General features: G+C 37.6%; 1 long non-coding RNA gene across 3 annotated transcripts; it reads right to left on the bottom strand.

Annotated features, from left to right (window-relative positions):
- Window positions 1–481: 481 nt before the first annotated feature.
- LOC131319532 (uncharacterized) lies at window positions 482–2,418 on the bottom strand. Of its 3 annotated transcripts, XR_009197992.1 has the most exons (4): window positions 1,964–2,418; window positions 1,730–1,839; window positions 1,218–1,592; window positions 482–1,076 (listed from the first exon to the last, which is right to left on the bottom strand). It is a non-coding gene; the product is annotated as an uncharacterized LOC131319532 (long non-coding RNA). The 3 variants fall into 3 exon arrangements; XR_009197991.1 differs by having other exon boundaries at window positions 482–1,592; XR_009197990.1 differs by lacking the exon at window positions 1,218–1,592 and having other exon boundaries at window positions 485–1,076.
- Between the last annotated feature and the right edge of the window lie 10,321 nt (window positions 2,419–12,739).

Raw genomic sequence — 12,739 nt, 5'->3', positions numbered from 1 at the left:
AAAAATTTATACATTATATCATGGTTCAAACAACTCTCACATGGAAAACACCACAAAATCAGATGAAAAAAAGAGAGGCAGGTTTTGCCCAAAAACAGCAAACCAAACCAAAGATCAGCTAGCAATACAACGGAACATGAACCTTACAAGTGGCGCACGCACGCAGGATCCCAGGAGAAACAATCTAGAGATCAGCAAATAAAACAATACGAACGCAGGAAACAGCAAAATGGTAACAGCACAGGAAGAAGGGGAAACAGCAAAATGGTAACAGGGTTTCGGGAAGCAAATAATCCAACCCAACGGCATCCGAAACCACACAGCAACGAAGGGACGCAACCAAGCAAAACCCTCAAATACGTTACACCGGTAAAATCGAAACACATTGACCTCGTCTCATCACCATTCTTCATTTTTTTAAAGCAAGTATGTGCTCTTTAAAGTTGTAGATATTCAACTGCCACTGAAATGGATTTGGAGTTAATCGTAGTCATAACTCATAGGCTAGCGCTCCTGAAGTTCATCAAAACGACAGAGTGAATATGTAGATGATTTGACATTTAATCCCACGACTAATGATGTAACTGTAAAACAAAATAGTGCAAGAGTGATGAGCTTTCAGAGCCCCGATTGGACACCGTTAAAAATTAGTTAAGAGCATTGCAGGACACATGAGCTATTCAACCCACGGTTGGGCCATGCATTTGGCAAGTGTTGATGAGTCCTGTTAACCCAATTGATGGTTCCACCTAGCAAAGGGAGATCTGGAAAGTCAAGACTTATTCACCTAAAGACTGATGGCTATTTGTGTCCAAATCGGTTGGCAACTACAAAAAACTTGGATGTTAGAAAAGAGAGCCTCCTAATGATTCTGAAAAGCATTAGAATTTCAATAGTTTCTACAGCAATAAATAAAAACAATACCATGGGCACCTAGGCCCAAAACTTAAATGCAGCATGACATTGACGATGATGTACTCTTTCTCTTTCTCTATTAAAAATCCTTTTGAACTTCTGAGCTCGCCCTCGAGCAACTCAATGAAATTAGAATCCTTCTTCGTCATGTCCGCCTAAAACTTAAAAAAAATCACAGGAAACAAAAAAAAAACCCTATTCGGTTAATGAATTTCATGTAGTTTTTGATAGGATATACACTTAATCTCTAGAAGACATACTATCGTCTTTCTATATTTCAAAAGCGATAATGATAGCATCACCTGAGGTGTAGCTTAAAGATGCCTCTCGGATAAACACAAGCTAGCTATCATTCATCTCTTGATACCCCAATCAATTTTCAAAACCATTTTTTGGCCTTATCGTGTGATATTGAGCTCCATGTGTTGTGGAAGCCATATTTTTCCTTCCTCCAAAAAAAAAATTTACACATCATATACAAAACCATCTACAAAAGATCAGGAAAACCCAACGATCCAGAATAGCGCAAGGGAAGAATCTACTCGCATTTATATATAAGATCCAAACACATGCATACAACCACAAACTCCTTTTTCTTCCAAATGTCAGGAACATCAAAACGCCCCAAAAATATGCACAATCAAAGCCATCTCCAGCAGATCGAAGCCATATTTTCCCTTCCTAGACATACATCATATACACAAAAGGACAAATGCACCACAAAAAGCAACCAAAAAAAAAAAAAACACAAAAGCACAAAATCCTAACAAACACACAGTGGCAAAATTCTTTAAAATTAAAAATCAAGCCAAACAGTAGTCCTTAGCTATCTAGGGTTTGGTCGTCCTTCAAAATCCAGCCTCTGTAAATCAACCTCTGTTGCTCGAAGAAAGTAATTCTGAGCGACAACAAACTTGAAATTTTCTGCACTTGCATAGCTAACTCAATCGCACAGAAAATGCTTACACAAACAATTACTTTCAGTGACTAAGAGAGATAACCCTAAAAAATACTTTGAACAGAAGGTCGAAAGGCCGAAAGAGATTACCCATGAATCGACGATCAAAGCGTTGACGATCTTCGTTCTTCAAAGTTCAACGCACGGAGGGGATGAGATCTTCTTCCTTTATGGAGGCAGGGCAAGAGACCGGAGCTTGAATTCATACGTAAGATGCCCAGTTGGATCTCTAATTCGTAGATGGTCTCTGAAGCTTCCGGCGAGAGAGAGAGAGAGAGAGAGAGGATGACCAGAGAGATGTTGCAGCGGTGTGTAACTTCGGGAAGGGAGGGAGAGTAAAGTTGGCGAGAAATACTTGGACGTGAGAAGAACACGTGCACTCCCATAGGAATGGCACACTTTCAATTGCCCTCCAAAACACTCGTAATTACGAAAATAGAAGCAAGCAAATGGACGTAATTACCCTCAACCTCCAGCCTTGAGGCTGCCCAATCGAGGGATTTAATTGGAAAAATCGAGCCAAAAATTGGCATCCCTCAAACCTGTTCTTATTATTTAGGAAGATGGATAATTTAAAATAAAAGTACAATGTAATTTTGATTTTTTATTGACTTTTTTTTTATAAAAATTTTATGACTTAATAGTGAGCAGGTAATCAAACTTAAGGTTGAGCTTGAATAACCCAAACATCGAGGCCAGTCCTGCCTCTCGCTCCCCTTTCCCCTCTAGTGAGAGGGGAAAACGGGCGAGACCCGGCCGAGGGTAAAATCTCGGGCACGATAACACGTACACATGGCAGACCCACTAAAGGAATGCATACCCTATTGTAGTGTCTCATATGTTACTACTTTGGAAAGAAAAATAGGTTTGTGCATATGATCGATGAGATTAATTAAGAACAACTTAAACATCTAATGGGACTTACCCATTGTTCTATCTCACCAATACATATGCATGTTATGAGTAACGTGTTCTTCATGCAAAAGAAAGTGAAATTCTACGTAGCACATAAACAGATAATTAACAACCAGGAGCTAGCTAGGTTAAACTTTGGAATTTCATGTGTTCTAATTAATGCATCCTATAGAAATTCAATCTTAATTTGTTGCACAACGCCACATAATGTAACCCACGTGGTCTAGATATTCAAATCGATCAGAATCAAAATCTTAATCGAACAAAGAACAGATGGGGTTACCGTTCGGTTTTATTTTATTTTTTTATCAATTCAAGCGTATGCATATAAAGGGCGAAAACAAACAACGACGGCTCTGACACCACTGTTACCAAATAATGCGAATAATACGTTTACCGAAAAAAATGCGGGTAATACAAAATAAGTACTGCGGATTAATAAAACGCTACACTGCCACAGAGCCAATCTCCTACTTTAAGGCATTTCTCATGAGATAGTTTTTTTTCACGGAGCGGCGCAATCTTAGCCGTCTATTCGCTCAATTAATGGCTGAGATTCGTTTTCAATAATGACCTATCACAATTAACTATTTTCCGAAAAAGTTTCATTAACATTTTGATCGTCAAAATTTTGGACGGTCACGATTGAGTGCTGTAAACACTTATTTACAGCACCGATCCATAAAGAAGATTTTCTCGTTCTCTCTTTGTTTGTTGTTTTCAATTGCTATTGGCCTAAATTGGAGTACTTTGTCAATGGGTTTTAATTTCTTTTTCTGTCTTCTAATATATATTGGACATGTGCATGTGCAATGAACTTACCAGTCACTTTCATCCTTTTGGCCTAGGATGTTCGCAAACCAAGGTGACACAAAACAGGAGAAATTCGTATGATATATATATATATATATATATATATATATATATATATATATATATATATATTGGGTGTTACTTCTTGCGTACAGGAGGTTGTCGGTACGTACAGAACCAAGCAACTGCAAATGAATTTGCAGCATGAGGACAATTTTCTTGTTTTTTTATTTTTTGACGTTTAGCGATGAAATATTTTTCTTTGCCAATTAGCCAAACAGGCGAGGAAAAAATTCGTCGACAAACGAAAAAATGGGAAACGAAATTTTTTTTTTTCTTGTCGCCAAGGTCTTTTGCATGAAACATTCGGTGATGAAAACTGTCGACGAGCCAATGACCTTGGAGATGAAATCTGACTCTTTGAAGACAAAAATAATTCGTCGCCTCTCACCTGATTTTTTCTATTCGACCTATTTTCATCGCGTCCACGTTCCTTAAGCGACTGGACTGAGCACGGTTCAAACTAAACTCGAGGCGGGGTGACAGTGGCAGAATGACCCGCAGGCCGTAGAGTTGAAGCGAAACAGCCCACTGATTGATACTTATCTTCCAAAGGAAGATGAACAATGCTTTTTAGTTGTTCGATGCTGTTTAGGCCTCCGAAAGACCAAATTTGTCGTTTGAGGAAAGATTTGACTCGCTAATAACTTGGACAAGGAAAATCCGAATTAAGCCTTTCAGGAGAAGTCTTAGAATTTTCTCTATTTTCAAATTTTGCAATCATACTTCTCCCTGCATCGGAAGTGGTGAAGAATGTTTTAATTCCATTAAAAAGAAGCAGATCGATCAAGCTAATTAAAAAAGGGAGTGTTTTCGGTTTCCTTAAATGCTTGTGTGGCCTTAGCTATGTTGCCCTTTTGAGTGATAATGAAATGTGGATTGAACACCAAAACAATGGTTTGTCATGTTAGTTTTTTTCCATTAGTGTAGCCCACTAGTCTTCACGTTTTGTGCATGTGGAATTCCACTATCAGATAAGTCAATGAAGTGATATGGTTCATTACGATAACTAATAAGAATTATAGATGAAGGAAAACTCTTGATAATAAAAGAGATCTTGATGGACTAGGTGTCTTTTAATAATTATCTCTAAGGCCCTCTTCTCTCCTCTATAAAAGGTAGAATACTCACCCCTTATTCCTACGGTTTTTCCATCAATTAAAGTACTGGGGTATTCTAGAAAAGTAGAGACAGAGAGAAGAAGGTGAGCCAAGAATTAAGGTGTTTCTAATTAAGGGGTTTGTTCTCTCTAATCACGATGGCCAACAAATGTACGCTATTTATTGTTCTTGAGATGTGTTGAATTCAAGATCCTGTTATATCTGTTTTTCGCATAATGATTTTAATACAGATAAAGATTTATAGTTGGTATCAGAGCTCAGGTTTTCTGAATCAATACATCTTGGAATAAAAATATAGCGAATGTACTGCCATGTTATATTTATATATATGTTCACGAACGATCGGAACTATTGAACCCAATTAATAATTACGTTACTGTATGCGCATGTGGCCGACGTTCCGTGGCCGTCGATAATATGGGTTAACGATTTGTTAATTGATCGAATCCAAAATATTCATGGTACCGTCGGGTTGCATTAAAAGGTAATTTTACCTTTGTAGGATTACTGTATTCACTACAAAAAATTTGATCAACGCCAGCGCTTGTTTTACCAGTGCTTGCAAAAAGTGCTACAATTGGAAGTCTATACCAGCGCTTTTTTTAGCCGCTGCTAAAAAGGGGATTTCCCAGTGCCCAAACCAAAAGCGTTGGAATAGACCGACCATTTCCCAGTGCCCAAGCAAAAGCGTTGGAAAAGGCCCCTCATTTACCAGCATCTAGAAAAAGCGCTGGAATAGACTCCCCATTTCCCAACGGCCCAGGAAAAAGCGCTGGAGTAGACCAATGAAAAAATAAATTGATCGACCAAAATCTAATAATATTACTCTATGTTATACATTTTTTAATACTCTTCGATCAAATGTATAGCGATACCCGATCAACTTCATTCTTGGTACGATTGATGAATTACGTAATATGTAAAAGACAGACAATTCGGATCGAAAAATAAAGACTCTTGTGGGGGTTAGGCTGCGATTTAATACTTTAATGCCTAGGGATGCATCAAATGTTGTCCGATCAGGCGGTCATCGATATCCAATGATCTCTAATTTTGGTGACAATGACGGAATAAATGATACGTGAAATCCTAACGGTTCAAATTGACCACTATAAAAATTGATTTGGTAATGACCTTTAAATTCTATGCATTCGATGCAACTGTTAATAAACTAAGTCTTGTGCTGTACTTGAATGTATGGTAGTCATTCAACCGCGACACAATTACGATAATCTAGATCGTTGATTTTGTTTTTCTTGTTGATTTTATCATTCTCGTAAAAATAGATTTCTCGATTGGGTTTAGAAAGCTTCTTTATCGAGACACAATTTCATTAACAAAATGGGTTTTTTTGTCCGATCAAGTGTGTAGCGATACCCGATTAACTTTATTCTTGATAAGAATGATGAACTCTGTAATATGTAAAAATAGGCGGTTCAAATAAAAAAATAAAGACTTTGTTGGGGGTCGGAATGCATCTAATACTTTATAATGCCTTGATCGTGACACAATCACGATGATCCAAATCCGTTCATTTTGTTGTCGTTGTTGATTAAATCATTCCCGTAAAATTTTGCCTCAATCGAAATATGCAAATAGTCCAATTAGATGCATTATTTGGGGTCGTGGTGGTAGTGGTTGAAGAAGATCTTGTAAAATACAAATATAAAAAGAGGAGTGATTTTGCCACTTCCATTTTTGTTAATGTCATTCCCTTTTGTGTCTTTTATTAGATGATTTGTTTTGTGAGAGAAGGGGAGTGATATTAACAAAAAAAGGAGTGACAAAATCAATTCCGTATAAAAACTACTAAAATAAAGCTTTTGAAATGTTAGTGGAACAAAAATAAAGCATAGAACATAAAAAATAATTCTCATGGGAGGAGTGATTCACCCATTTATAATAATAATCTACCTAATAGTTAACCCAAAAAAACATATGTTAAACATATGTTATATATTTAATATTTCAAAACATGTAATGAAAATGATGTTTGGTGCAATGGTTGGAGAAGGCATGCGCGGGTGATGCTGAGTCCAACGTCCAGAGTTCGAACCCGGTAACAGCAAAGGTGCTCCCGCTTCCCTCATGTTGATTATTTTTGGTTTTTGGCAAAGGGGCGGATGCCAGCGCTTGCGACCGCTGGTAAAAATTAATCTATACCAGCGCCCACAAAAAGCGCTGGTACAGTGCTATTGCGGCGGTCATACACCAACGCTTTACTCAAGTGCCGGTATAGGGCACAAAGTTCTATAGCAGCGCTGTGCGACACTTTTACCAACGCTTTTGGCCGCTGGCAAATCTCGTTTTTCTTATAGTGATTATTCCGTGAATGGGTTATCGATTTCCGCCATTGTTTTTTGCATGTTACGTTTTGTAGAATACCAGTGAAACTAATTCTCTTTTCTTAAGAGTTTATTATTGTTGTGATTGATTCACCAGTTAGTAGCATAATTCACGGGCTATGATTGTTAGCACTTGAATGTCAGTTAGCAAAGTTTACAAGTAAATTTATGTTTCCCTTCTTGGACTTCGCATATCATCTGCCATAATGGACTTTTCTACATGGAGCATATTATTTTACTCCTCCTTAATTAATAGCCTATTAATGCTACTGTTATTTGATGATGCAATACATGGTAGATTGATTGCATCTTAATTTTTGACTCATGTACTGATCATAATTACTGGACTGGAAAACATATACATGTTTTTTGTAATGTATGTATGGATATTGTTTTCATTATGGCTATGGTCAATAATAGAGATAATAGTTATGATCACATGCTTACAATAAATTAATCTATTTTGTCAGATTATGTTTTGTGCAATAATGTATGATTATTTTGAAGTATTTAATCGAAAAAGTTTTTCTATTACTGTGTTATTGTATTTGTGAGAGTTATGATTATATTGAATGTCATTGAACGGATTATCAATCACATAAAAGAATACTTAGTTGTATATTTTATTTTCGGTAGTAGTGATTGAATAAAAGAATGACATCCGCATAACTCGAATAAAAGAATAGAGTATATCATTGATTAGTTTAATATTCATAGGAATTACTAATTTGGTAGTCACCAAAGTGGCCTAGGTTAGTGAAACTTATAAATATTAAACTACATCAAAGTTTTGTTAAAAAGGTAACAATTAAGTCTATGATATTCTCGATTGCAGTCATAATTATAAGAATGAGACTAGGCCCAAAGGAGAGTCACATTTAAATAATTATGAACTAGGTAGGGTGAGTAATTTATGCAACTTAGCGGGTTAGGATTGGATATCCAAAGATAACATGACTAACTTGATAAGCTGTATAAATTATTTAGACCTACTTAGGTGATTATGTTGCACCTAATTAATGAGTGAACAATAGGTATGCTTAGGTTTCGCCCAAAGGAGGACCTAGGTGATGTCAATAGTTCATCATTATAAATGTTTACAATTCTCAAAGTTTCTTATTAAGTATTGTCCTATTTTATTTCAGTTACAGTTCCTGTTTCATTGCACTCTCATGCATCTAATGTTCCAACCCTCACTGGACCAATTTTTCGGAATGGTCTGAGCATATTCAGTTCACACTGGGTGTATTGGACCTTGATATGGCTTTACTTGTTGAAAAACCTGCGAAAATTATTGATGAAAGTTCCGAGGATCAAGTGTTCAATTTCAATTCATGGGAAAAGTCGAACAGGCTCAGTTTAATGTTCATGAAGATGACCATTACGAATGACATCAAAACCTCCCTACCACAGAATACTAATGCACTAAAATACTTAAAGGCTGTGGAAGACCGCTTTAAATCTGCTGATAAGTCACTCGCTGGCACAATTATGGTTGAATTAACCACCATGAAATGTGATGGTAGTCGTGGAGTTCAAGAGCACATCTTGAACATGTCTGACAAAACTGCAAAGCTTGCAACTTTGGGAATGAAAGTAGATGAGTCATTCCTTGTTCAGTTTATACTCAACTCACTTCCAGCACAGTTTGGCCCATTCAAAATTCACTATAACACCAATAAAGACAAGTGGAGTTTGAATGAGCTAACCAACATGTATCTTCAGGAGGAAGTGAGATTGAGAAGGGAAGGGTGTCACACTACATTGGCAGTGACTCAAGTTGCTATGAAGAAAAAGGGTAAAGCAAAAAAGTATCCACCAAAGAAAGCCAATGGACTTGGGGAAAGTAGCTAGGATCATGGAAATAATGGTTTCACAGTCAAGTGTCACTTTTGTGGCAAGAAGGGACATGTGAAGAAGGACTGTAACAAGTGTAAGGCTTGGTTCGAAAATAAGGGTAATAATCTTTCTTTTGTATGTTACGAATCAAATCTTGCTGAAGTTCCTTCTAATACTTGGTGGATTGATTCTGGTGCTACGACTCACATTACGAATTCCTTGCAGGGATACCTTTCAACTAGGAAACCGACGGAAAGTGAGAGATTTGTCTTTATGGGGAACCGTCTCAAGGCTAAAGTGGTAGCTGTTGATACCTATCGCTTGGTTTTAGAGACGGGTCATCAGATAGATCTTGAAGACACTTTTATGTTCCCTCTATTTCTAGGAATTTGGTTTCTTTATCTAGATTAGATTATTCTGGATATTCAGTTTCATTTGGTTGTCGAAAACTCAAATTGATGTTTAATTCAATAATGGTTGGTTCTGGTGATTTATACGATGATTTATATAAAATTGCCTTGAATCATGAGTTTGCACAATCATTAGTGACCCTGCATTAGGATGTTGGTTTAAAATGTGGTCGAATGGATGAAAAGTCATTTACCCTGTGGCATAGACAATTGAGGCATATCTCCAAGGATAGAATTGACAGATTGGTGAAGAATGGGATTTTAGAAGACCTAAATTTCACTGATTTTGAAATTTGTGTGGATTGCATTAAGGGAAAGCAAACCAAACACACAAAGAAAGGTGCTACTAGAAGCAATGCACTTCTTGAGATAATCCATAATGATATTTGTGAAAGTCATATTCCATGTTTTACTGGACAAAAATACTTTATCACCTTTATAGATGACTTCTCACGTTATGGTTACGTATATCTAATTCATGAAAAGTCTCAAGCCGTTGACATCCTTGAGGTGTACATTACTGAGGTCGAGAGACAATTAGATAGAAAGGTCAAAGTATTGAGGTCGGATAGAGGTGGTAAGTTTTATGGAAAATATGATGAGTCAGGCCAAAATCCTGGCCCATTTGCCAAATTATTAGAAAAGCGAAGCATTCGTGCTCAATACATAATGCTTGGTACGCCACAGCAGAACGGTGTTGCTGAGAGGCGTAATCGCACACTTATGGATATGGTTAGAAGTATGATGAGTTCTTCAAATGTACTTGTTTCCTTGTGGAGTGAAGCATTATAGACCGCTATGTATCTCTTAAATAGGGTTCCTAGTAAGGCAGTTCCAACTATTTCTTTTGAGTTGTGGACTGGTAGGAAACCCAGTTTAAGACATTTACATATTTGGGGTTGTCCAGCGGAAGTTAGAATATATAATCCACACGAGAAAAAGTTAGATTCTCGAACAATTTCTGGATATTTTATTGGTTATCCAGAAAAGTCTAAGGGGTACAAATTTTACTATCCTAACCATAGTACGAGAATAGTTGAAACTAGAAATGCGAAATTCCTAGAGAATGACGAAAATAATGGGAGTGAAAAATCAAGAAAGGTTAATTTCGATGAAGAAAGAGTTGATATCCCAACAATTCTTCCTTGTTGAGAAGTTGTTATTCCTCAACCAGTTGAGGAGAATGAACAACATGTAGGTAATGATTCTCCACTTCATGAGAATACTGCCATTGAAAATATTGTAGAACCACCACAACAGGCAGTTCTGAGAAGATCTTAGAGGGAAAGAAAGTTTGCCATTTCAGATGATTATGTGGTATATCTACAAGAATCGAATTTCGACATTGGGATTAAGAAAGACTCGGTTTCGTTTTCACAAGCCGTGAATAGTGATGATTCTAATAAATGGTTTGACGCTATGAATGATGAGTTGAAATCAATGGACCGGAATAAAGTTTGGGATCTCGTTGAATTGCCTACTAACTGTAAGAAAGTCGGCTGTAAGTGAGTCTTTAAGACTAAGTGCGATGCAAAAGGCAATATCGAATATCGAACGATTTAAGGCCAAACTTGTGGCCAAGGGTTTCACTCAGAAAGAAGGCGTTGACTATAAGGAGATCTTCTCTCCTGTGTCAAAGAAGAACTCACTTAGAATCATCTTGGCCCTAATAGCTCATTATGACTTGGAGCTGCATCATATGGATGTGAAAATTGTTTTTCTGAATGGTAGTTTGGATGATGATATTTACATGGAGCAACCTGAAGGATTCGTAATAAAAGGGAAAGAGCATTTGACATGCAAATTAAAGAGATTCATATATGGTCTTAAACAAGCTTCCAGGTAATGGTACTTAAGGTTTAATGATACCATTAACTCCTTCGGATTCAAAGAAAATGTTGTTGATCAGTGCTATATGTGGATGATATTTTGTTAGCCTGTAATGACCTTGGTTTAGTATATGAAACTAAAAGGTATCTCTCGAAGAACTTTAAAATGGTTGATATGGGTGAGGCAGCTTATGTTATTGGCATAGCGATCTTTAGAGATCGATCTCGAGGACTGCTAGGACTGTCTCAGAAGGGGTATATTAACTGAGTTCTAGAGAGATTCAATATGCAGCTTTGCTCAGTAAGTGATGCGCCTATTGTCAAGGGCGACAAATTTAATGAAAGCTAGTGCCCAAAGAATGACTTAGAAAGAAAACAAATGGATGAAATTTCATATGCATCAGCATTAGGGAGTTTGATGTATGTCCAGACTTGCACTAGACCGGATATTAGTTTTGTAGTAGGGATGCTGGGCAGATATCAAAGTATTCTAGGAATGGAACATTGGAAAGAAGTGAAGAAGGTTATGAGGTATCTCCAAGGAACTAAGGACTATATGCTTACTTATAGCAAATTGGATCATTTGGATATGATCGGATATTCGGACTCTGATTTTGCTGGCTGTCACGATAGCAGAAAGTCTACATCAGGTTATGTCTTTCTATTGGCTGGTGGGGCAGTGTCATGGAAGAGTGTGAAACAATCCATTATTGCTTCATCTACAATGGAGGCCGAGTTTGTAGCATGCTTTGAGGCCACATGTCATGCGTTATGGTTGCGGAACTTCATTTCCGGTCTTGGTGTTGTCAACTGTAACGCCCCAAATTTTGGGTACGTTAAAGAAGACATTTTATTACAAAAACAAAGTGAGTCTGGCTCATTATTACATCATAACTCTCATAAGAGTACTTTTATTACGCAAGGGAAGAGAACTAAGGTTCCTAACTACAGCTCCGCCTGCTCCTCCATTCTTGCCAGCTCCTTAGCTCCAAAAGCCTCCACGGTGATCTGCTTACCCTGATCATCTACAAAATCTGACACATTATACCGGCGTCGCCACCCATATAATATGTCAAGGTCACCAAAAGGTAACACCGTGAGCTACAACAGCTCAGCAGAACAATCACATACCCGCTAACCCATAACTTAAAAATAACAGGTTATACTAAAACATCGATTTCCACATGATATATATATATATACGCAGCTAACAATGACACATCCACATTCGTTAATCAACTATCGTTGGTGTCCAAGATTCTCCGGGTTTCTCCTATGCAACTCATCGTAGACCGTGTCAACATTTTCACATACCAATTCATCTTTCAAAAATCATTTGTTTAACTCACAAAAATTTGCATTGGCTCCGTACCGCGGATAACTAAGCTACACACCCAACCTTGGTTCCGCCGCGCCGGGTTCCTGAGTATCCTCACAATGGTTCCGCCGCGCCGGGTTCCCATTGGCACACAATTGCATTGGCTCCGTACCGCGGATAACCAAGCCACACACCCAACCTCGGTTCCGCCGCGCC

This window comes from Rhododendron vialii, chromosome 3a (assembly GCF_030253575.1).
Source record: "Rhododendron vialii isolate Sample 1 chromosome 3a, ASM3025357v1".
Classification (NCBI taxonomy): Eukaryota; Viridiplantae; Streptophyta; class Magnoliopsida; order Ericales; family Ericaceae; genus Rhododendron; species Rhododendron vialii.
This window is presented reverse-complemented; position numbering and strand designations above follow the sequence as displayed.